Here is a 25113-nt window from a genome sequence, read left to right as displayed (position 1 = left end):
TGTGGTCGTGCTCTCAGCAACAGAATGTGAGCACAAGTGACAAGCACAGCTTCAGAGCCTGGCTCATAAAACCCCGAGTGGGATTCTTCCTGCCCTCTGCCTCTGGCCGGGTTCCGATGGGCATGGCACCCTTGGAAGCTGAGTGGTACAGATGGCAAAGCCGCATGACAGAACACGCCTGGATCGGCGAACTACCTCCTGCGGCAGGGCTGTCTGCAGAGCCCAGGTACCATTTTGCCTTTAAATGATCAGGAAAAGGAAACTTCTTTTGTGTTGGATTCACCATATATTTTTGGTTTGTGAGAGGAATTAGGATTACATGAACCATCACAGCAGATTAGAACCTAATAAAAGATGCTAACCATTAGAACAGCACAGGAAAGTACAGTGAAAAGTAAACCTAGAGAAGGTCTAACCCAACAGCCCTCATGAGGGATGGGGGAGGCTCGGGAAAAGCTTACTGGAGGAGAAAGGCTGATGCTTCAGTTGCTACATTTGCTAGAAAAAATTAGACTTGGGGTGATGCTTGCTTCTTTGTGTTTACTTCGGATTCAAAGTCCCTTGTGGGTGCAGCTGGTTGGTGGATCGTTGGTCACATGCATCTGTTTCAGCTGCAAGGAAAATGTGTTTTCCAGATGCTGGGAAATGTGTTTTCCGGTTTCCTCTTTGGGGAGATAGGATTTGTAAGATGAGACCTTTTCCCAAGAGAAGGAGGAGTATGCAAAAGACCTGGGCGGTCAGAAAACTTTACAAAGAAAGGGCTACTTACAGGCAGCATGCTAGGTGCTGGGGATAGAGCAGTGGCCAGGAGGAACTGCAGTCCCTGCCTATGTAGTTTTCATTTCAGTGGGTCTTGATATGTGACTTTTAATTGCAAAAAAAGGGATTCATTAAAATGATTCAATTTGTACTACGAAAGGAGAACATATGCAGATTCCTCTACAATTTACTTGAGTATAATTACATATAGAAAACTACAAATTATGTACAGCAGGTTCTGATGTGAATTTCCAATCTCCTCTTATTGGGAATTGGTGAATTTCACCAAGGTAATTAGGAAAACTGTCTTGTCTGGAACCACTTCAGATACTTTTCATCTACTGTTCATATTCAGCTGATCTTCTTTAGTCAATCGGATCCAACATTCTTTTCATACAATGATATATAGCAGGGTGACATGTCTTTACCAAAGCAGACAATTCTGTTACTATGTTTGCAACTACCCAAACTTTATTTTAATATTAAAGTCTATTCACTGAATTGCAAGGGTGGCTTTGCTTTCCATTTCAACACAGACTTCAAAATGCTTGCCCTGCTTCTGTACACTCCTCTGAACGCTCTCTGTCTGCCTGGCCTCCTCACATTCTCTGGCCTGGCTCCAGTAATGTGTGACCAGAAGACTGAGCTCAGAAATGGGTTGAATCATTGATAAGCCTGGTAGGTCATACATAAGGCAAGTAGCATAGGGTTGGGCACTTGTCTTTTATGTTTGACTATGGTATCCCCAGCACCTTGCACATAGCCTGTGACATATCTGGTGTTTATTACACATTTATTGAATGGGTTGCTGAATCACTGGCAGTTGTAGTACCCCAGGGTTTCACTTCTTAATCAGGAAAAGCAACATGAAGATTAATTTAAAAAATCAAATGATACACTTAAACTTCTTTCTTTATGCAAAGTTGTTTATGAGAACTTTGTTTCAAAAAATAACACACAGCAGCTCTTGGACTAGACAGCCCAAGGAAGCTTCATTTGAATTTATTATGCTGTATTAACAGACCCAAACCCAGTTTCGGGCAGAATCATATAATCAGGTTAACTAAGGTCCATGTTAATCAGAAAGATGAAAAGGCCCTCACACTATTACCTTAACAATCTTTGCTGAAGTGATGCTGAGAACTCAGATCCTCTGCCAAGGAGCCAAGGCAATGACACTAGCATCTACATAAATGGACCACAAACAACAAAGTGCATTTTAAAACAATGCAGTAGATGTGTAGCTGCGACACTCTGCTGTACAGCAGGAGTTAATACAACATTCTAAGTCAACTACATTTCAACTAAAAGAGACAGTAGACTATTCCCATCACTCTCTTCAATCTGTTGTCACATTAGACGTTTCTATACAAAACCCAACAATCCTGAGGCAAAACCAGTCATTTAACTTGGAAGAACTCATGGAAAAATCTGAAATATGTATTTCATATTGCTCTATGAAATATGATAGTGCTTGATGTTTTCAGGCTCACCTTCAGCCTCATGCCAGCCTCTTTTCACTCTCTTGCTAACCTCAAAAGAAGCCTCTTTCCCTGAACATGGACACATTGTCGTCCACAGGGCCCCATGCTCACCGGCCTCTCTGGTGCCCGTCCTCAGGAGGACACTCACCCCATCAGGAGGCCGCCGCCTCCGTGACCTCACTGAACTCCGTTCTCCCCTCCACCGTCCCCACGGCTCCATCTCTGACAACTGGCATGCTGGCGCTAAGGCTTTGGGGGGTGGGCAGGGAATACTCAAGAGCGTGGCGAGCACTGAGCTGTCACAGTGACTGCGCAGCACCCTCTAAACACCAGAGGCCAAAGCACTCCCTGGGCCTAGAGATCTCTGCACATGGAGAACCAAGGAGGTCTAACGTCTGCCTCCATAATCCTCTCGGGTGCTCTGAAGGAAGAGGTAAGATGTGTTTCTTAAAAGCTGAATATTTAGTGTTTAAAGGTGGCAGGGCACAGATTCCAAATGTTTCTCTTATCAGAAAAGCATAAGAAACAAGTGGCAATTTGATATGTTTATAAAATACATCACTGGGAAACCCTGCTTTCAGAAAGCATGCTAGAACAGAAAATCTGCCAAACACTGAGATCCTTGCTCTGCTGGGTACTTGGCAGCTACAAGCTAGGGCTTTAATCCCATTTTCAAAGTGACACCCAGGTTTGGTTCTAAAGCCTGCAATTAGCATGCTTATGCAGCAAAGGCACCATGCTACCTTCCATGAACCAAATCCCCTGTGAGGATAAGGCAAACCAACATGTAATACACCTGATATTTATGTTAATGACACAATAATCATGAAAGATAAAATTTATTCAAAGCCACTAAGGACCAGGTGTTGTCCTAAGAATCTTACATACATTATCTTACATAGATCTATGTACAGCCTATGAACAATGAATTCATTTTTTTCCATTTTAAGAAAAAGATATTTTCTTTCATTTTAGAGACTTTGCTCATTTACACAGAACAGTGGTTAAGAGCTGGGGTTTTGCGGTCAGATTCATTGAAGTCAAGTCAAGAGTCACCATGACCAACTATGTGCCTTCAAGCAAATTATGTAACCTAAGCTTCGTTTTCCCATCTTCATAATCAGCATGTCTAGTGCTAATTCGCTTCAGTCATGTCCAACCCTTTGCGACTCCATGGACTGTAGCCCGCCAGGATCCTCTGTCCATGGGATTTTCCAAACAAGAATACTGGAGTGGGTTGCCATGCCCTCCTCCAGGGGATCTTCCCGACCCAGGGATCAAACCTGCATCTCTTTACATCTCCTGCACTGGCAGGCAGACTCTTTACCACTAGCTCAATAGTATGTATTTCACAGACGTGTTGTGAGAGCTAAGATTCAAATATGTAGAACATTTCAGACAATTCCCGGTATACGACAAACTGACCAAGAAATGTGAGCAATTATCTGGTCACAGCTCGTGATTTTAGTTGTTTGTAATCCATTTTGGACAATTTAATAGGGAAAAAACACATGAGGGAAATTGTATACCACCAAGGTTCTGAAAGGTAAAATGACCAGTTCTTAAAAAAATGCATCTTTGGCACCTAACCTGTGACTAAAACGTCACCAATAGCTTTGTAGTATACTTAATATCAGCATTAAAGACAATGAAAATAACCAATTAGGTCAGGGCCAAAGTTATGTTTCTCTGAGAATGGAATATTCCATTAATATGTCAAAGTCTCCGGTTATCAGGTTTGATTGACTTTGTTTCCTCTATTCTACTTGGCCAACTCATATCCAGAGGACACCTGGCCTCCCCAAAACCTGTGGCCAGGACCATGAGGAGATCTGTCCAGCCCAGCAGTGGTGGCAGCAGGGCAGAGTAGGCATTTGTTCATCAGACTTGTGCTCTGGCTGTCCTAGCCACTCCTGTTTGCTGCCTCTGTTCTTTCTTTTCCATCCTTCATTTGAACGCCAGAGGCTTCTCATCACATCACAGGCAGGTGATAACACAGCGTTTAGGGGATCCTGAGACATGTACTAACAGTGTTTTGTGATACTGTTTGTATTTAGTGCTCATTAATCTTGCATTTATATGGATTGTTTAGAGAGAACTCCGTAATTTATTACCCTCAGTGGCAAAAGAGAAAATACTCCTTTTAACTGGAAGCAGCTACCTGTCTGAACTTAGACCTAACACACCAACAGAAAGAAGCACAGGGAATTTGAAGAAACTGACAGCCAGGTGTCAGCCGTCCTCGTCATAGCACGTTTACAATTTCTAACACTGACATCAGCAAAAGCAGTAGTAAATCATTCAGTCCAAAGCAGAATCACCATATGAGTCTTTGGTCATTTATTAATGTCAACTCTTGGTACAAAATTCAGGAGCTTAATTCCCACGAGGGCCTCTAGCTTTCTCTAGCACAAATTACATTGCAAACACAGGCTGACTATCTTAAAATCTGTGTCTGTGGTTTCAAGGAGAATTGGGGAGAAAAGGATAGCTAAAAGAACCTGTGTCCTTCTGGGAAAAAACAAAGTAATTTGAAGCACATATCTTACTAAGGGGAGGTAAATAATATTACCTCCCTGGTGATAAAAGTCAGTTTTTTGACACTCTCCGACATAAATCACAGCAGGATCCTCTATGACCCACATCCCATAATATTGGAAATAAAAGCAAAAATAAACAAATGGGACCTAATGAAACCTTAAAAGCTTTTGCACAACAAAGGAAACTATAAGCAAGGTGAAAAGACAGCCCTCAGATTGGGAGAAAATAATAGCAAATGAAGCAACAGACAAAGGATTAATCTCAAAAATATACAAGCAACTCCTCCAGCTCAATTCCAGAAAAATAAATGACCCAATCAAAAAATGGGCCAAAGAACTAAACAGACACCTCTCCAAAGAAGACATACAGATGGCTAACAAACACATGAAAAGATGCTCAACATCACTCATCATCAGAGAAATGCAATTCAAAACCACAATGAGGTACCATTACACGCCAGTCAGGATGGCTGCTATCCAGAAGTCTACAAGCAATAAATGCTGGAGAGGGTGTGGAGAAAAGGGAACCCTCTTACACAGTTGGTGGGAATGCAAACTAGTACAGCTGCTATGGAGAACAGTGTGGCGATTTCTTAAAAAACTGGAAATAGAACTGCCATATGACCCAGCAATACCACTTCTGGGCATACACACCAAGGAAACTAGATCTGAAAGAGACATGTGCACCCCAGTGTTCATCGCAGCACTGTTTATAATAGCCAGGACATGGAAGCAACCTAGATGCCCATCAGCAGACGAATGGATGAGGAAGCTGTGGTACAGATACACCATGGAATATTACTCAGCCATTAAAAAGAATTCATTTGAATCAGTTCTAATGAGATGGATGAAACTGGAGCCCATTATACAGAGTGAAGTAAGCCAGAAAGATAAAGACCAATGCAGTATACTAACACATATATATGGAATTTAGAAAGATGGTAATGATAACCCTATATGCAAAACAGAGAAAGAGACACAGATTTACAGAACAGACTTTTGGACTCTGCGGGAGAAGGCGAGGGTGGGATGTTTCGAGAGAACAGCATCGAAACATGTATATTATCTATGGTGAAACATATCACCAGCCCAGGCTGGATGCATGAGACAAGTGCTCGGGCCTGGTGCACTGGGAAGACCCAGAGGGAGCGGGTAGAGAGGGAGGTGGGAGAGGGGATCGGGATGGGGAACACATGTAAATCCATGGCTGATTCATGTCAATGTATGACAAAACCCACTACAATATTGTAAAGTAATTAGCCTCCAACTAATAAAAATAAAAAAAAAAAAAAAGAAAGAAAGAAATGAAGAAATGCATTTTTTTTTATTGAAGTATGCTTATCAACATCATCATCATTAGTGGATACTTCTTAATGTTCCACTCTGTACAAGCAAGTTCAACAGTGCCTGATATGTTTAAGTAAAGGCTTGAGAACACTAAATGGGAGAGAGTTTAGAAACAGTCAAAGGGATAGCTAGAACAGCTTTTAAAATTCTTCACCTTGAGAGTCTACTATTCTGTTGTTCATCAAATTTAATATAAAAAGCAAAGTGTTTTCCCTTCAGCAATGAATAAAGATGCTGAGATAATCATCTTTAACCTTTTAAAAAATTAAAAATAATATTTGGCATCTTATCTTGATTTGTCTAAACTGGACAAGTGAAGGCAATAAGCAAGTGGGTGGGTAATTCAGGGCTAAAGAATTCTAAAGAGATTTTAGGGAAAGTGTGTTAAAATGAGGACCACTGGAGTAAAGAAGAGTAATTAAGCTTCACTTGACGCTAAGTCTGGCTTGGAATTGGGGGGCTAATACCTACTCTCTACAAGAGTTTAAGATTTTTTTAAAAGATTTTGTCTCTCTTGGTTAGAAGGCAGAGATTGTATTCTGGATCAATTTATCCTTCTCTTACAAGACGTATTAATGGACCATGTATTCAGTAGGCCCTTGGTAGTCACTGATTTTTAAATATCATAAGACAAAATGGGGATAATGCTAATCTGGACCTGTTCTCTGTGGTGAGAAGAATCATACACGTGTCTTATCAGCATGCCCCACAGGGGTCCTCATATTTCTGGCTGTAAAATTAGTCTGATCGAAAAGGGAAAATGCCAGGGTGGGGAACACACAAATAGGAGTACAAAAAGTAAATGGTGATTCTAGCTTCTCAGTGAAAAAAATAGAATTCTTTTATTCTTTATTACTGAAAGAATAAAGAATTTATTTATTTATTTATTTATTTATTATTACTGGTTTTTATTTAAGCTTTTCTAAAAAAATATGACAGATTATATTAATTTTCTAATGTTAAAGCAAGTTTGCATTCAAGAGACAAATACAACATAGTCAAAATATGTGCTATCTTGTTTACGTATTATTGATTTTGATTTGCTAGCATTTTATTTACAATTTTTACATCTCTGTACAAAAGTAAAACTGGCCTATAATTTTCCTTCACTGTACTGGTCATGCTTTGGTATCAGGGTTATATGTAAGCTTATGTGAGACTACAGTTAATTGCTCTTTCAGCGTTAGATGTGCTTCCCTGCTAGCTCAGCTGGTAAAGAATCCACCTGCAATGCACGAGACCCCGGTTCGATTCCTGGGTGGGCAAGATCCCTGGAGAAGGGACAAGCTACCACTCCAATATTCTTGGGCTTCCCTCGTGGATCAGCTGGTAAAGAATCCACCTGCGATGCGGGGGATCTGGGTTCAATCCCTGGGTTGGGAGGATCCGCTGGAGAAGGGAAAGGCTATACACTCCAGTATTCTGGCCTGGAGAATTCCATGGAGACTGTACAGTCCATGGGGTCACAAAGAGTTGGACACGACTGAGCGACTTTCACTTCACTTCACTTCAGTGTTAGGTAGACTTTGCCGGTGAAGTTGACTGGGCCTCAAGTGTTCTCTGTGGGAAGATTTTTTAAAAAATTACTGTTTTAGTTTCATTACTAGTTATAAAACTATTCATGTTTTATATCCCTTAATGAATCAGTTTTAGTAAACTCTACTTTCTGGAAATTTCCTTATGTCTTCTAAACTTTTAAGTATATCAGCAGAAAGCTATTTATAATATTTTCTTTTTCTGTCTGCAGCATCTGTAACAGTGTCTCCTTTTCACTCCTGATATTGGTTATGAAAAGTGAAAGTGAAAGAGTCAGTCGCTCAGTCATGCTTGACTCCTTGCAACTCTATGGACTGTAGCCCGCCAGGCTCTGCTGTCCATGGAATTCTCCAGGCAAGAAGATGGAGTGGGTTGCCATTCCTTTCTCTAGGAGATCTTCCTGACCCAGGGATTGAACCAGGTCTCCTGCATTGCAGGCAAATTTTTACCTGATATCTTTACCATCTGAGCCAGCAGGAAGCCCTGATATTGGGTATAATAAGCCTTTATTCGAAAACAGCGTGCTAACAAGGGAGACTTAGTTGGGTGACATATCTTGACTCAGGTGCTACATGTGCAAATCAGAGGCCCCTGGATGCCCTATAAACATGCCACATGACCTTCAGCCAGCCGAGTGCACACCTGACTGACAAACCCAGATATTGCCAATAGACAGCACCCAGGTACTTTGCATTCCTAATACTGTACCAGGAGAGTTCATGGTCTTTTACTCCAGCCTCAACCTAAAAAGCCTTGGAATCCATGATTGACCGGGTTGCCTACTTGGCAAGAAACTTTCCCACTCGGTATTCAATCCCTGCTCTCCTTACTTTTATTTTTCATTTTCTAAAATCTTTTTCATTTTTACCTTAACTATTTGCCTTGTCTTTTTTCACTTTACCATTCCCCCCCTACCTAGGAAGTTATCAATTTCATATGTCTTTTTAGAAAAACCATCTTCAGTCTATTCTGTGCCTCCAAATTGTGTATTTGTTTTCAATTTCATTAATTTTGGTTCTTGCCTTTATTATATCCTTTCTTCTCTTCTACCTGTGTTTATTTTGCTGTTCTCTTTCTAAATTCTTGGCATGAATGCTCATCAGCCCTTTTCCTTTTATCTTCCAATATATGCATTAAAAGCTATAAAATTTCCTCTAAGTGCTGCATTTCAATTGATATTTTCATAATCTTTCAATTCAAATTATTTTGAAATGTTCATAATTTCATCTTAGATCCATGAACTATTTTGTAGTATGTTCCTTAATTTCCTATCATATGGTGTTTCCATAGTGCTTTGATTTATAGATCCTCTGTATTATACTCAGAACACATGATCTATGTTATGTCAATCCTTTTAATTTGTTGAAACTCACTTTATGGCCTAGACATGATCAAATTTTACAAATGTTCCATGTAAGCTTGGAAAAAAAAGGTATATCTTACAGTTGTTGCGTGGAGTGGGCATTTGTTGTTCTTTAGTCGCTAAGTCATGTCCAATTCTTCTGTAGGCCTCCAGGCTCTTCTGTCCATGGGATATTTCCCAGAAAAGAGTACTGGAGTGGGTTGCCATTTCCTTCTTTTAGGGGATCTTACTAACACAGGGATGGAACTCCTGTATTTGCAGGCAGATTCTTTACCACTCAGCCAGCAGGGAAGCTGCTGCATTACCACGAGCGAGTGACTGAGAGTCACTGAGCCGTGTCCAACCCTCTGTGACCCCATGGACTGCAGCCCGCCAGGCCCATGGAATTCTCCAGGCCAGAACACTGGAGTGGGTAGCCATTCCCTTCTCCAGGGGATCTTCCCAACCCAGGATTGAACCCAGGTCTCCTGCATTGCAGGCAGATTCTTTACCATCTGACCCACCAGGGAAGCTCCTTGTATTACCATTAAGTCAAGCTTATTAACTGAGTTGTTGAAATCTTTGTCAATTGCGTTGACATACAAAGGCAAAGTGAAAATGTTCATGTTTACTCCGTTAGATTCTAGACCTAGTTACTGTTATCCAAATGAGATACACTAAGTGAAAAATCCCTTGAACAATAACATAAGCTAAGCTAAAAGAAAGGCAAAGTGTGTTAAAAAATAAAAGCATTCTGACTGTGATGGTTTTGACATTAAAGCAACTGAAATAGGTTAGATTAGTAACTAAATTTACTCTTTAGGAGTTAAGGGGGTTCAGAGCTCTAAATCTCTACCTACAAGTCACTAACAGAAAAGCAAACAATCCTAGAGGTTTGAATTCTAAGTTTTTGTTAATACAGAAAGAGAAAAAAAGGAAAGAATGCAGCAGTGTGAATTAGCAGGAAAATGATCTAGGAGCCAGGAGAGGTTCAGGCTAGTCCCAGCCATGCCACCAACTAACTGTGACCTGACAATTATCATTCAACCCTTCAGTTCTCCACTTCCTCATCTACACTAAACAGATGGTGATCAGATTGGGAGAAAATAATAGCAAATGAAGCAACAGACAAAGGATTAATCTCAAAAATATACAAGCAACTCCTCCAGCTCAACTCCAGAAAAATAAATGACCCAATCAAAAAATGGGCCAAAGAACTCAACAGACATTTCTCCAAGGAAGACATACAGATGGCTAACAAACACATGAAAAGATGCTCAACATCACTCATTATCAGAGAAATGCAAATCAAAACCACAATGAGGTACCATTATACGCCAGTCAGGATGGCTGCTATCCAAAAGTCTACAAGCAATAAATGCTGGAGAGGGTGTGGAGAAAAGGGAACCCTCTTACACTGTTGGTGGGAATGCAAATTAGTACAGCCACTATGGAAAACAGTGTGGAGATTTCTTAAAAAGCTGGAAATAGAACTGCCATATGACCCAGCAATCCCACTTCTGGGCATACACACCAAGGAAACCAGATCTGAAAGAGCCACATGCACCCCAATGTTCATCGCAGCACTGTTTATAATAGCCAGGACATGGAAGCAACCCAGATGCCCATCAGCAGACGAATGGATGAGGAAGCTGTGGTACATATACACCATGGAATATTACTCAGCCATTAAAAAGAATTCATTTGAATCACTTCTAATGAGATGGATGAAACTGGAGCCCATTATACAGAGCGAAGTAAGCCAGAAAGATAAAGACCATTACAGTATACTAACACATATATATGGACTTTAGAAAGATGGTAACGATAACCCTATATGCAAAACAGAAAAAGAGACTCAGATGTATGGAACAGACTTGTGGACTCTGGGAGAAGGCAAGGGTGGGATGTTTCAGGAGAACAGCATTGAAACATGTGTATTATCTAGGCTGAAACGGATAACCAGCTCAGGTTGGGTACATGAGACAAGTGCTCGGGCCTGGTGCACTGGGAAGACCCAGAGGGATCGGGTGGAGAGGGAGGTGGGAGGGGGGACTGGGATGGGGAATACATGTAAATCCATGGCTAATTCATATCAATGTATAACAAAAACTACTGTAATGATGTAAAGTAATTAGCCTCCAACTAATAAAAATTTAAAAAAAAAAAAAAAAATAAACAGATGGTGAAACTCGGTGGCATTTAACAGATTCTCTGTGCTGTAATTTTATATTAATAATTCAAGAGCAAAATGTTATCAAGTACTTCTTAAATCAGATAAACCAAAGAAAAGACTATAAATACAAAGAGAGAAGTTTGACATGTTATTTGTTTTGCATTAAAATTTATATAGAACTGACTGATAAGCATTTGTAAATGAGAGCTAAATAAATATACAAGATATTGGATTAAATTCTCCTTCAACTAGATTTTCTTGTAGATAACAAACTTAAATGGATCAACTGGAAACCATACAAAATTCTTCTGAAACAACCATAAAAATTTAACTGATTTAAACAGTCATTTATTAATACCCGTTCATTTATGTTCTCCTGTGAACTTGCAGTAGTTTTATAAAAGATAAAACAGGAAGCAAAGTAAGCCTTCCTGAGCTTTTTGTTGTTAAAATGTTGAGTGACAGGTTTTCTAGAAAGAACAATGGACAATGAAATAGACTAGTCAAACTAAACACTTCCTGTGAGCACACTGAGCCTTCATCTCAGCCAACTCATCATCTTTATTTCATGAAAAGTGTCTAAAATCATGCCAAGTTGTATCACTGCCACTGAAATTGGAATGGCTTCAACATCCCGTAAAAACAGTGACACTTAATGAACTGCTGCAGTTAATTCATGCTGGAGAGAAAACAGATGAACAGTTTTATTGCATTCTATGCGGTTCAAAAGATACAATCAACACAGGTAATCAGTGACACCCTTCATGTTACGATTAGTGAAGTGAAGTGAAGTCGCTCAGTTGTGTCCGACTCTTTGCGACCCCGTGGACTGTAGCCTACCAGGCTCCTCCGTCCATGGGATTCTCCAGGCAAGAATACTGGAGTGGGTTATCCATTTCCTTCTCCAGGGGATCTTCCCAACCCAGGGATCGAACCCGGGTCTCCTGCATTGGAGGCAGACGCTTTAACCTCTGAGCCACCTGAGATAAACACACCTGGATTTCCATGAACTCTGCTTTAAGCTAACTAAAATGAACTGATTAACGCCAGTGGGAAGGAGGCTACAACAATATATTCAAAAAGAGTAGCATCAAATGGCTTGAAATGCTGATAAAAAACAAAATCAGGACACAAAACAGAACGAGCACTACTTCAGACATCATCTCACAAGAATTTAGACCACCACAAAACAGCATATTTTATTACATGAGGTAGTAATCTGCAAAAGAAATCTAAAATATTTAACATCTCAAGAAATACACAAGAATCCAGTGATCTTATGCAGGCTTGCTTAGAAGTCTGAAAAAGACATATACCACATTTTCTTTCTTCTGCTGCAGTGACTGCAGAATGGAGATGAAAACCAGCGTGTCATAAATAGAACTTGATATCCTTAATGTCAGATTTTAAAGTCTACATGCACACACACATATACACACAACTGAGGTTCAAATATACTTGCTACAGAAAATTTTCATTCTGAGAGAAAAATAACATACAAATTACTTGTTCATTCTGTCTCAGATGATGCCCAAACCATTTGCTATCTTTGTTTTTGTCAGCTGTTTTGTACTTATATTTTAATGTGTCTTCAATCTTCTGAGAACACATAACACCTTAAACAACCAATGAAGATATAACTTGGTGATGCTGGGGACGGGAGGAGAAACGATTTAAATATCCTATCACGCTATCTTATTGAGAAGATCTCTTATAGTCTCTTCATGGTAAATGACATGACTTCTCAGACTAAACCCAAACAGATTTTCTATTTTAGTGTTTCATACTTTTCCAGGTTTGGGGAAATGAATATGTTTTGCTTTAATGGATGCTGTTGATCTTCAGGTTTCTAAATCTGTGAGATGCACGAAGGACATTACTATGCTATATCCTTAATTATGGTCATAATTTGAAAGCAAGATTTGCCAAATACAGCTTTGTCTAGTCACCCAGTCATATCTAACTCTTTGTGACCCCATGGATTGCAGCCCGCCAGACCTCCCTGTCCTTCACTATCTCCCCAAGTTTGCTCAAAACTCATGTCCACTGAGTCAGTGATGCCACCCGACCATCTGTCACCCCCTTCTTCTACCCTCAATCTTTCCCAGCATCAAGGTCTTTTCCACTGAGTCAGCTCTTTGCATCAGGTGACCAAAGTATTGGAGCTTCAGCTTTAGCACAGGTCTTTCCAATGAATATTTAGGGTTGATTTCCTTTAGGATTGACTAGTTTGATTTCCTTTCCATCTAAGAGACTCTGGAGAGTCTTCTCCAGCATCACAGTTTGAAACCATCAATTCTTCAGCACTCAGCCTTCTTTACGGTCCAACTCTCACAACCACACATGACTACTAGAAAAGCCATAGCTTTGACTATATGGACCTTTGTTGGCAAAGTGATGTCTCTGCTGCTGGATAATCAAGATATTCCAGGAGGATTGCTTCCCTGTACATGCTGAGTTGGAACTTCTATCTTTTTTTTTTTTTTTTTTTTAATGCCAAAGCCAATGCAACAGCCACTTCAGAAAATGCCTTTACTAGTGATCTTAACAGTGTTTGGGCAGCCTTAGGTCCTCTTGACTCCTTGACTCTGATGGGCTCTGTAGGTTACTGTCTGGTACCATGGCATTTGTCACTCAAATGTCAAGAGCCTTTAAACAGCCCAAGAAAACGAACTAGAAAAGAAGGAAGTTTCAAGGTTCATACACTTTTAAAGGGATCCTTTAAAACAGTGTTTCTGTCTTTTCTAGCAAAGTACCCAAAGGCAGAGGAGAGTGTACATATACATATATATAAACTGATTTCTGTGTCTAGGATTTCTCATACTATGTTAAACAGAAGCAGTGACAGGAGGCATCCTTGTCTTGTTCTTGAGTTTATCAGGGAGGCTTTCAGCTTTTCACCATTGAGCATTATGTTGGTTGTACATCTGTTATGAAAGTGAAAGTCACTCAGTCGTGTCTGACTCTTTGCAACCCCATGGACTATACAGTCCATGAAATTCTCCAGGCCAGAATACTGGAGTGGGTAGCCTTTCCCTTCTCCAGGGGATCTTCCCAACCCAGGGGTTGAATCCAGGTCTCCCACACTGCAGGTGGATTCTTTACCAGCTGAGCCACAGGGAAGCCCAAGAATACTGGAGTGGTAGCCTATCCCTTCTCCAGTGGATCTTCCCAACCCAGGAATTGAACCGGGGTCTCCTGCATTGCAGGCAGATTCTTTACCAACTGAGCTATCAGGGAAGCCCCAGGAAGCCTTGTCTATTATAAATGGACCTTATTATGTTGCAACATATTCCCTCTATACCCATGTTGACTGCAGCCATGAAATTAAAAGATGCTTACTCCTTGGAAGGAAAGTTATGACCAACCTAGACAGCATATTAAAAAGCAGAGACATTAAAAAAAAAAAAAAAAATAAAAAGCAGAGACATTACTTTGCCAACAAAAGTCCATCTAGTCAAAGCTATGGTTTTTCCAGTAGTCATGTATGGATGTGAGAGTAGGACTATAAAGAAAGTTGAGCACCAAAAAATTGATGCTTTTGAACTGTGGTGTTGAAGACTCTTGAGAGTCCCTTGGACTGCAAGGAGATCCAACCAGTCCATCTTAAAGGAGATCAGTCCTGGGTGTTCATTGGAAGGACTGATGTTGAAGCTGAAACTCCAATACTTTGGCCACCTGATGCAAAGAGCTGACTCATTTGAAAAGACCCTGATGCTGGAAAAGATTGAGGGCAGAAGGAGAAGGGGATGACAGAAGATGAGATGGTTGGATGGCATCATCTACTCAATGGACATGAGTTTGAGTGAACTCCAGGAGTTGGTGATGGACAGGGAGGCCTGGCATGCTGCAGTCCATGGGGTCACAAAGAGTCGGACACGACTAAGTGACTGAACTGAACTGAACTGATACCCATGTTGATGAGGGTTTTTGTCATGCAGGATGTTGAATTTTGTCAAATGCTTTTTCTGCATCTATTGAGATGATCATGCAGTGTCTGTCTTCCCTTTTGCTCATGTGGTGTACCACAATGATTCATTTGCATACGTTGAACAATTCTTGCAGCCCTGGAATCACTACAACTTGATCATGGTGTATGAACCTACTTTGTATTGTTGGATTCAGCTTGCTACTATCTTGTTGAAGATTTTTTGCATCGGTATTCATCAAAGATGAATGGCCTGTGTGTGTGTGTGCTAAGTCCCTTCAGTAGTGTCCAATTCTGTATGACTCTATGGACTGTAGCCCACCAGGCTCCTTTGTTCACGGGATTCTCCAGGCAAGAACACTGGAGTGGCTTCCATGCTCTCCTCCAGGGGATCTTTCTGACCAAGGATTGAACACACGTATCTTACATCTCCTGAACTGGCAAGTAGGTTCTTTACATCTAGCGCCACCTCTTTTATTGTAGTCTTTGTCTGTTTTTCATATCAGGGTAATGGTGGCCTCATAGAATGAATTTGGGAATGTTACCTCCTCTTCAGTTTTCTGGAGTAGTTTGAGAAGGATAGGCATAAGTTCTTTTTTATGTTTGGTAGTCTTTCCAAACTTAAGTTTGGTAGTGAAGCCATCCAGTTCTGGACTTTTATTTGCAGGAAGTTTGTTTGTTTGTTTTTAATTACAGATTCTATTTCCCTTCTAATGATCTTTTCAAATTATAATTTTTCTTGACTCAGTCTTGGCAGGCTGTATATTTCCAGATATTTGTCCATTTCTTCTAGGTTGTCCAATTTGTTGGTATGTAACTATTTATGGTAGTATCTCAGCTTTTTAAAAAAATCTCTGTGATATCTGTTGTTTTTTCCTCTTTCATTTCTGTTTTTTGGGTCCTTTGCTTTTTATTCCTGCTGAGTCTGGTTAGAGGTTTATCAGTTTTGTTTATCTTTTCTAAAACCCAGCTATTGGCTTCATTGACAATTTCTATTATTTTTAATTTTTTTAATTTATTTTTATTAGTTGGAGGCTAATTACAATATTGTAGTGGTTTCTGCCATACATTGACATGAATCAGCCATGGATTTACATGTGTTCCCCATGCTGAACCCCTCTCCCACCTTCCCATCCCATCCCTCTGGGTCTTCCCAGTGCACCAGCCCCAAGCATTTTTCTCATGCATCTAACCTGGACTGGCGATCTGTTTCACACTTGATAATATACACGTTTCGATGCTGTTCTTTCAAAACATCCCACCCTCGCCTTCTCCCATAGAGTCCAAAAGTCTGTTCTATACATCTGTGTCTCTTTTTCTGTCTTGCATATAGGGTTATCATTACCATCTTTCTAAATTCCATATATATGTGTTAGTATACTGTATTGGTGTTTATCTTTCTGGCTTACTTCACTCTGTATAATGGGCTCCAGTTTTATCCATCTCATTAGAACTGATTCAAATGTATTCTTTTTAATGGCTGAAGAATATTCCATTCTGTATATGTACCATAGCTTTCTTCTCTGATCTTTATTTCCTTCCTTTTGCTGACTGTGGGCTTTCTTTGTTCTTCTTTTTATAATTCTTCTAGGTGGCTGTTCTTCTAAGTTAGGTTGTTTGTTGGAAATTTTCCTTCTTTCTTGAGGAAGGCTGTATCTTGGTCTTATTTCATTTAGCATAATGCCATCATGATCCATCCATGCTGCTGCAAATGGGAGGATTTTCTTCTTTCTCATGGTTGAATACTATTCCACTGTACACATATACCACATCTTATTCACATATCAATGGACACTTAGACTGTTTCCATACCTTGACTGTTGTGAATAACACTGCAATGAACATGGAAGTGCAGATATCTTTTCAAATTACTGTTTTTATTTTCTTCAGATATATATCCAGAAGTGTGATTTCTGGATCATAAGTTAATTCTATTTTTAATTTTTGGAGGAAACTCTATCCTATTTTTGACAGTGGCTGTACTAATTACATTTCTACCAACAGTGTATAAGTTTCCTTTTTCTCCACATCCTTGTGGATATCTATCCTTGTCTTTGACAATAATCATTCTAACTACCATGATAGGTGATACCTCTTTGTAGTTTCAATTGCACATTTCTGATGATTAGTGATGTTGAGCATTTTTTCATGTGTCTGTTGGTCATCTGTATGTCTTCTATGGAAAAACGTCTATTCAAGCCATCTGCTCATTTTTAAGCAGATTTTTTTTGCTATTAAGTTGTATGAATTGCTTATGGATGTTGAATATTAGCTGCTTATTAGCTAATGGTTTGCAAATACTTCACTCTACAGGGTGCCTTCTCATTTTGCTGATCATTTCCTGGCTGTACAGAAGTTTTAAGTTTGATGTACTCCTACTTCTTTACTTTTTGTTTTTGTTACTGTGTTTTTAATGTCATATTCAAAAAATCACTGCCAAGAAAACATCAAGTTATTAAAAAATGTTTTTCTCTAGTAGTTTAACAGTTTCAAGTATTACATTTAAGTTTCTAATGTATTTCAAGTTAATTTTTATGAGTGGTCTAAATTAGGGGTCTAATTTTACTCTTGCATGTGAATATCCAGTTTTCCCAACACCGTTTATCAAAGAGACTGTCACTTCCTCATTGGCTCCCTTGTCAAATATTAGTTGACCATATAGGCATGGGTTTATTTCTGAGCTCTTGATTCTGTTCTGTGGGCCTATCAGTTCAGTTCAGTTTCTCAGTCCTTTCCAATTCTTTGTGACCCCACGGACTGCAGCACGCCAGGCTTCCCTGTCCATCACCAACTCCCGGAGTTTACTCAAACTCATGTCCATTGAGTCGGTGATGCCATCCAACCACCTCATCCTCTGTCATCCCCTTCTCCTCCCCATCTTCAATCTTTCCCAGCATCAGGGTCTTTTCAAATGAGTCAGTTCTTTGCATCAGGTGGCCAAAGTATTGCAGTTTCAGCTTCAGCATCAGTCCTTCCAATGAACACTCAGGACTGATCTCCTTTAGGATGGACTGGTTGGATCTCCTTGCAGTCCAAGGGACTCTCAAGAGTCTTCTCCAACACCATAGTTCAAAAGCATCAATTCTTTGGCACTCAGCTTTCTTTATAGTCCAACTCTCACATCCATACATGACTACTGGAAAAACCATAGCTTTGACTAGACGAACCTTTGTTGGCAAAGTAATGTCTCTGCTTTTTAATATGCTGTCTAGGTTGGTCATAGCTTTTCTTCCAAGGAGCAAGCATCTTTTAATTTCATGGCTGCAGTCACCATCTGCAGTGATTTTGGAGCCCCCCCAAAATAAAGTCTCTCACTGTTTCCATTGTTTCCCCATCTATTTGCCATGAAGTGATGGGACCAGATGCCATGATCTTAGTTTTGAATGTTGAGTTTTAAGTCAACTTTTTCACTCTCCTCTTTCACTTTCATCAAGAGGCTTTTTAGTTCCTCTTCATTTTCTGCCATAAGGGTGGTGTCATCTGCATATCTGAGGCTATTGCTGTTTCTCCTGGCAATCTTGATTCAGCTTGCACTTCATCCAGTCCAGCATTTCTCATGATGTACTTGGCATATAAGTTAAATAAGCAGGGTGACAATATACAGCCTTGACAATATACAAACCTTTCTTGATTTGGAACCAGTCTGCTGTTCCATGTCCAGTTCTAACTGTTGCTTCTTGACCTGCATACAGATTTCTCAGGAGGCAGGTCAGGTGGTCTGGTATTCCCATCTCTTTCAGAATTTTCCACAGTTTGTGGTGATCCACACAGTCAAAGGCTTTGGCATAGTCAATAAAGCAGAAGTAGATGTTTTTCTGGAATTCTCTTGCTTTTTCTTGTTGGTCTATATGTCTGGTTTTAATGCCACTATCATACTGCTTTGATTACCTTTATAACATAGTTTGAAATAAGAAAGTATGATGAGTTTGCAGTTCTCTCTCAGGATTGCTTTGGCTATTTGGGGGTCTTCTGTGGTTCCATACGAATTTAAAGGTATTTCTATTTCTGTTAAAAATGTCATTGGGGTTTTGATAGGGGTTGCAGTGAATTTATAGATGGCTTTAGGTATTTTGTCTTGCCTTATATTCATAATACTTTCACAAACATCTTAAGTGTAATTCCTTATGTATATCACATATCTACTACTATATAACAAGTTGTCACAAAACAGTGGCTTCAAATGGTACAGCTTATTGTTTCTTTTGATTCTGGGGTCAATAATTTGGGCTGGGCTCACCTCAGCAGTTTTGTGTCTTATCTTAGAATTAGGATCATTAGCATGACTTGCAGTCATCTGGTAGCTTGACTGGGGTTGGAGAAACTAAGATGTGCAGACTCATGTGTCTGGGGCCTCAGTACTGGTTACTGGTTGGGCCTCTCCATGTGGTCTCTCATCATTTGCTAGTCTAGCCCAGATTTCCCTTCATGGTTGCAGGAATATTCCAAAGAGGTGAAGCAGGAAGCTGAAAGGCATTTTGAAATCTAGGCTCCAGAACTTGCACAGTTTCACTCTTACCACATTCTGCTGGTTAAAATAAACCACAAAGCCACCCCATATTCAAGCGGTAGGAGAAAAGAGCTGCAAAATATTGTGGCCATACTTTTCATTGAAGCACAGTAAACCTTCTTCTTTTGTCAATTTAGGAGCAAGTGTCATAATGAAGACATCTACTAGTCACTAGCTAAAATGAACTCAATGTTCTGGTTACTTTCATTAGATCCAGCTTGAGACTGTAACCCCAGAATAAGAATAATTTGAAGGAAAAAATTAATCTTGATGAAACTGATATATCACTCATTACCTGTACTAATTTTTTTTTAAAAAAATTGCCCAGGTCCAAACATATATATCTTATTTCAAAGGAATAGCTATACCTTAAAGAAAAAGACCCAGGCTTTAAAGGATGATAATAAATCAACAAATAGTTACTAAGATTAGGTACTATGAGTACCAGTTTTGCTCACTGATACATTAATTTATTGATCAAACATTCATCTGTTGTCTGGCACGTGTGAGACACTGGGCTATTTGCCCAGGATACATAATCTAGTAGAGGAGACCGACATATAAATGTACGATTATAATACAGGATGATTCACAATTACAATGATAGACAGACATAGGATATAACAGAAGGGGGCTTCCCAGGTGGCTTAGTGGTAAAGAATCCACCTGCAGTGTAGGAGACGAGGAGACATGGGTTTGATCCCTGGGTGGAGAGATCCCCTGGAGAAGGAAATGGCAACCCATACCAGTAATCTTGCCCAGAAAATCCCATTTGACAGAGGAGCCTGCCAGGCTACAGTCCATGGGGTTACAAAAGAGTTGGACAGGACTGAGCAACTAAACAAAAATGTAACAGAAGCACATTTAAAAAACAGAATTTGGGAATTCCCTGGTGGTCCAGTGGCTAAGACTCTGTGCTCCTGATACAGGGGGGCTGGGTTCGATCCCTGGTCATCCCTGGGAATTAGATCCCACATGCCACAACTAAGACTCTATGCAGCCAAATAAATAAAAATAAATGTTTTTTTTTTTTTAAAAAAACAACAACAGAATTCATTAAAAAGATTTTACAATTTGGTTGTGTGAGAAGTCACACATGAATCTCCTAGTTGTAAAATATGTATGTGTACATGTCAGCTTTATGTAGCATTATTAAAGCCTTTTGAGGATTGCAAGAGTGCATACTCAAAGAGAAGAAAAATGGCAAGGGGTACATATAGGATCATGTGGGGGGCAACTGCTCTTTTTGCCTGCCCAGCATCCACTTACTGTGCTTGTGGTGACAGCACCTTGATTTCCTCACTCCTTTCTTCAACTCTCAGTCCATATGATATCGATAGAAATAACTCCACTCCAAACTTAGAGGCTGAGTGTGTGGGCCAGGCCTGGCCAATCAGACCACTGCATTCTTCTGGCCATAGGGAACTAAGAAGACCTAGTGAGATCAATTTCCGGGATTTCTGTGGAGCTGCTGCAGAGGAAAAAACCACTCTTTTCTCTAGTAGTTACTCAACAGAATGGGAGTAATCCTGGGGCTGCTGTATGCTGGGGCTCTGTAGGCCCCAACAAGGAGCCCGAGAATAAAGCCATTTCTGAGGGAAAAGGGCTGAGATGTGGAGAGAGGCAGACTGATGACAGCTGAGTCTCTGGATCCACTCATGCTAGATTCAACTGCCTAGACTTCTCCTATATCATCACAGTTTCACCATCTCCCTTCCTTCCTCCCTTTCCCCTTCCTTCCTTTCTTCCTCCTGCTCTGTCTCCCCTTCCCCTTTGCCTTCAAACTACTAGTGTTGAGGGTTTGCCACTTGTACTAAAAAACTCTAATACAGAACAGAGGGAACAAAACTGAAAAAGTAGGCTTGAGGAGAATGTATCAATAAGAAGGTTAGTACTATTGAAGCTAAGAGTCCATGTGAAGAGGTAATGGGGAACAAGATGGATTTAGGATGAAGTCCCTGGATGGTAAGGAGTCTTGACATCGTAAAGAGTTCAGAGTCTCTTAGGTGGACAAAAGAGAATCAATGCACTTTTACCATAACCACATATTTAAAGTATTTGGAAGTCACAGTAGCATCAACTGGAATCAGGCAAAAAGAACTGTCTGGAGGAAACTGCCAGTAATTCAGAGGATGGAAAGAGGACCCAGATCTGGAACATGGCAGTCCGAACCTGAGAAGTATGAACAGACGAATCAGTTGGAATTGGGAACTACTAAAGACCAGGAAGGACAATGATTAATGAAAATGGATACAACTGGACTAAGTAAATCAGGAACTGAATCTACCCAAACAGTCTACAAACAGTCACTCTACAGTCAGTTGACCACAGTTTGCCTAGTATGCAATGGAAGAACGGAACGTAGTATCTATCACTTAAAGACCTTAGAGGCCTTGAGGAGTAGAATAAACTAAATAAACATATAGTTTGCCCTATCACATAGGTCTCAGAGTACGTAAAAAGCCACCAGTACCCCCAACAAAAACAATAAACTTCCTGCAACCATCAACTGGGCTAAAAACAGCTGTGACTTTAGTCTGCTTTTATGCTAGCTGGGCAGGATTTTTAAAATGAATCACTCTCAGAAGTGTTAAGTCACTCTGTGGTAATTACTAATTTCTCATTCAGAATGCATAGAGGGTTAAAGTCAAGTTTTCTTAATTTACCAACAGAACACTGCATACTAGTGTCAGTTCAACTGAATTGGAAAATGTACTCTTTTCTCTCTTAACTTAACCTGTTTAGAAAAATATTTATATACACAGACAAAACCCCAACAATATTTAAGAGTAACATTCATTCTGAAAAAATTAGGCTGTTTCAAGACTAAGACAGGTTTTGTGCATAAAAGAAAGAAACTCAACCAGAATTCAGGGGGTTACTTGTCTCTTTAAATGTGCCAAGGAATCAAGGTATATCCTTACATTTCCTACCTCAGATCTGTGGGGTTTGGAGTCCCCTCTGTCTGAACTATATATTCTTTGATCTAACTTTTTACTTTGACTCCCCATTAAGGAAAATTCTTGCTATCAGTTCCTCTGAGAAACTTCAGTACTTTATATGTTCCTCTGGAACCACAGGGGCACTATCAAAGCAGTAATGAAGCTGACACGTCAGGTGGGAATATATTTAAAGGAAAGGCCAATAAAATGTCTTTGAGGATACAGGTTATTGGAAACTGTGCCCAGGGTTCTAATCTTAGCATAAATTAAATTTACTTGCATTAACTAGCAGGTTTTAATGTCTGCTGTCTTTTAATGTTTTAAATCCATTGAGATTTAATTCAAATAAGTTCCTGGGCTCTCTGAGACCTGACCAAAGGAAGAAAAACAAGTGCCCCTAAAGATCTGAAGAGCACAGACTTGCAACAACCTCATTAGGCAAGCTTGCAGGCTTATACCAGCTCTCCTCAGGCAATTCAGCAGTTTTGTTTTTTTTAGTGGTCATCACCCTGAAGTAGTACCTCTTTCACATAATTCACACATTTGACAGGAGTATGTGGAAATCATGTTTAAAGTTCACAGCTTAGTTGAAGTAAAAAGCTGTTTGTTTATTTAAAAGGGCATGTTTGAATTAAGGCTCTGCTGGAATTGCTAACACACAAAAATACCTAATGCTGGGAATTTTTAAAAACTCCAGAGTCTTCCCTCATCACACAGAAAATTTTAAATCAGAATTTCTATATGTGCTTTAAATTTGTTAAATTTTAAGATGAAAAAATTTTAATCACAAAATTTTTAAATTAAAATTACAAATAATTATAATGAATCTAGATTATTCATTTTCCAGTGGGAAATTAGGCAGCATATACACAGCCTTGTAACTATTTGGCATAAGGAATGCTGTCCCTTTGCTGCCAGAGAGATGGGTTTCTCTAACAGGCCTTTCCCATAGATCTTTCCTCAAGACCCTGGGGACCATGTGTCTGCAATTGCGGGGAATGGCCTCTAGACGGCAGTGTTCTTTTCACTTAGCATCTTGGCTGTGAAGACCAAGTTTTTAAGTGAAAGTTGCAGGAGACTCAAAGGATTATCTCTTTCAGTAAGTAATGTCTTAGTGTCCCCAACTCCTTAGTACCTCTCTTGTTGTTCAGTTGCTCAGCTGTGTCCCACTCTTTGCCACCCCATGAACCGCAGCACGCCAGGCTTTCCTGACCTTCACCATCTCCCAGAGCTGGCTCAAACTCATGCCCACTGAGTCGGGGATGCCATCCAACCTTCTCGTCCTCTGCCGTCCCTTCTCCTGCCTTCAGTCTTTCCCAGCAGCTGGGTCTTTTCCAGTGAGTTGGCTCTTCGCATCAGGTGGCCAAAGTATTGGAGCTTCAGCATCAGGCGTTCCGATGAATATTCAGGACTGATTTCCCTTAGGATCGACTGGTTGGATCTCCTTGCAGTCCAAGGGACTCTCAACAGTCTTCTCTAACACCACAGTTCAAAAGCATCAATTCTTTGGCACTCAGCCATCTTTATGGTCCAGTACCTCTGTGGCTTAGAGCCAATCACTTAATTTCTCTGAACGTTAGTGTCCTCCTCTATATAAGGAGGACTGTATTCTAAACTAGGAATGTAGCCACATGGATTAGAGATGATAATGATAACTAAAGTAATGCTATTATTTATTGAGAAGCTAACATGAATAGCCACTATGTAGAACTTTACGAGTGATGTTTCACTAAGTTCTTCCGAACAGTGCAGGTATTACTACTGTATATTTAGAGATAAGAAAAGTGATGCTCAGAATAATCAGGAATGTGGTCTAAATCCCACAACAACTCAGTGGTGAACTGGATTTATCATTCTAGCATACAATAAACATTCCTAGAAAACTGCCTTGTGCATAGTAAATTCTGGTAATTTTAAATAATTTTTATTATTCTTGTTGCAATAACTATTAAATTTTACATAACTGGTTTCAAGTAATTTTTAACCATTTTTATTATTCTTGTTGCAATAACTATTAAATTTTACATAACTGGTGGTTTCAAGACATAAAAGTTTGAAATACTATTTTAAGGTGACTTAAAATAGATAAAAAAACCTATTATCCTAGTTGATCAGATATCATTTTTCCCCAAAGTATATTTGAGAAAGGCTAAAAGGAAGAGTTGTAAATAAAAGTTTAACATCAATTAAATGTGAAGAATGCTGTGTATTTTATTCTTCTCCTGGAGATTCACAAGAAACATTAACACATTAAAGACTCTGAGATGTCTCTTGTGAAGAACACTGCTCATCTAATTTAGCCCAAACTTTTCAAATGTATTTGCTGAAGACATTCTTTCTTCACATAAAATTTATGAGCATCTCTTGTAATTAGTGTTCTGAGGAAAACATGGGAAAAAAATGAATCTATCAAAATTCCTCTTCCAAGTCAAGCATATAAAGTTTTGACAGGTTTTCTTTTCTTGCTAACTTGATTCCCTGCTTTGGATGTGCTGTGGAATGTCAGGGCTGCCAATAAAATCTTTCTGATGCTCACCTGTAAATCTAAGTTC

At 39.7% G+C, this 25113-nt stretch overlaps 1 protein-coding gene and 1 non-coding gene across 2 annotated transcripts in view; both read right to left on the bottom strand.

Annotated features, from left to right (window-relative positions):
• MCC (MCC regulator of WNT signaling pathway) overlaps positions 1-25113 on the bottom strand; it is a 494030-nt gene that overhangs the window by 358532 nt on the left and 110385 nt on the right. The gene's annotated exons all lie outside the window — the stretch shown is intronic.
• TRNAW-CCA (transfer RNA tryptophan (anticodon CCA)) lies at positions 12099-12170 on the bottom strand. Its single transcript has one exon. It is a non-coding gene; the product is annotated as a tRNA-Trp (tRNA).

This window comes from Odocoileus virginianus, unplaced genomic scaffold (assembly GCF_023699985.2).
Source record: "Odocoileus virginianus isolate 20LAN1187 ecotype Illinois unplaced genomic scaffold, Ovbor_1.2 Unplaced_Scaffold_3, whole genome shotgun sequence".
NCBI classification, from domain to species: Eukaryota; Metazoa; Chordata; class Mammalia; order Artiodactyla; family Cervidae; genus Odocoileus; species Odocoileus virginianus.
The sequence above is the reverse complement of the archived record's forward strand: the minus strand, read 5'-3'. Positions and strand labels throughout refer to the sequence as shown.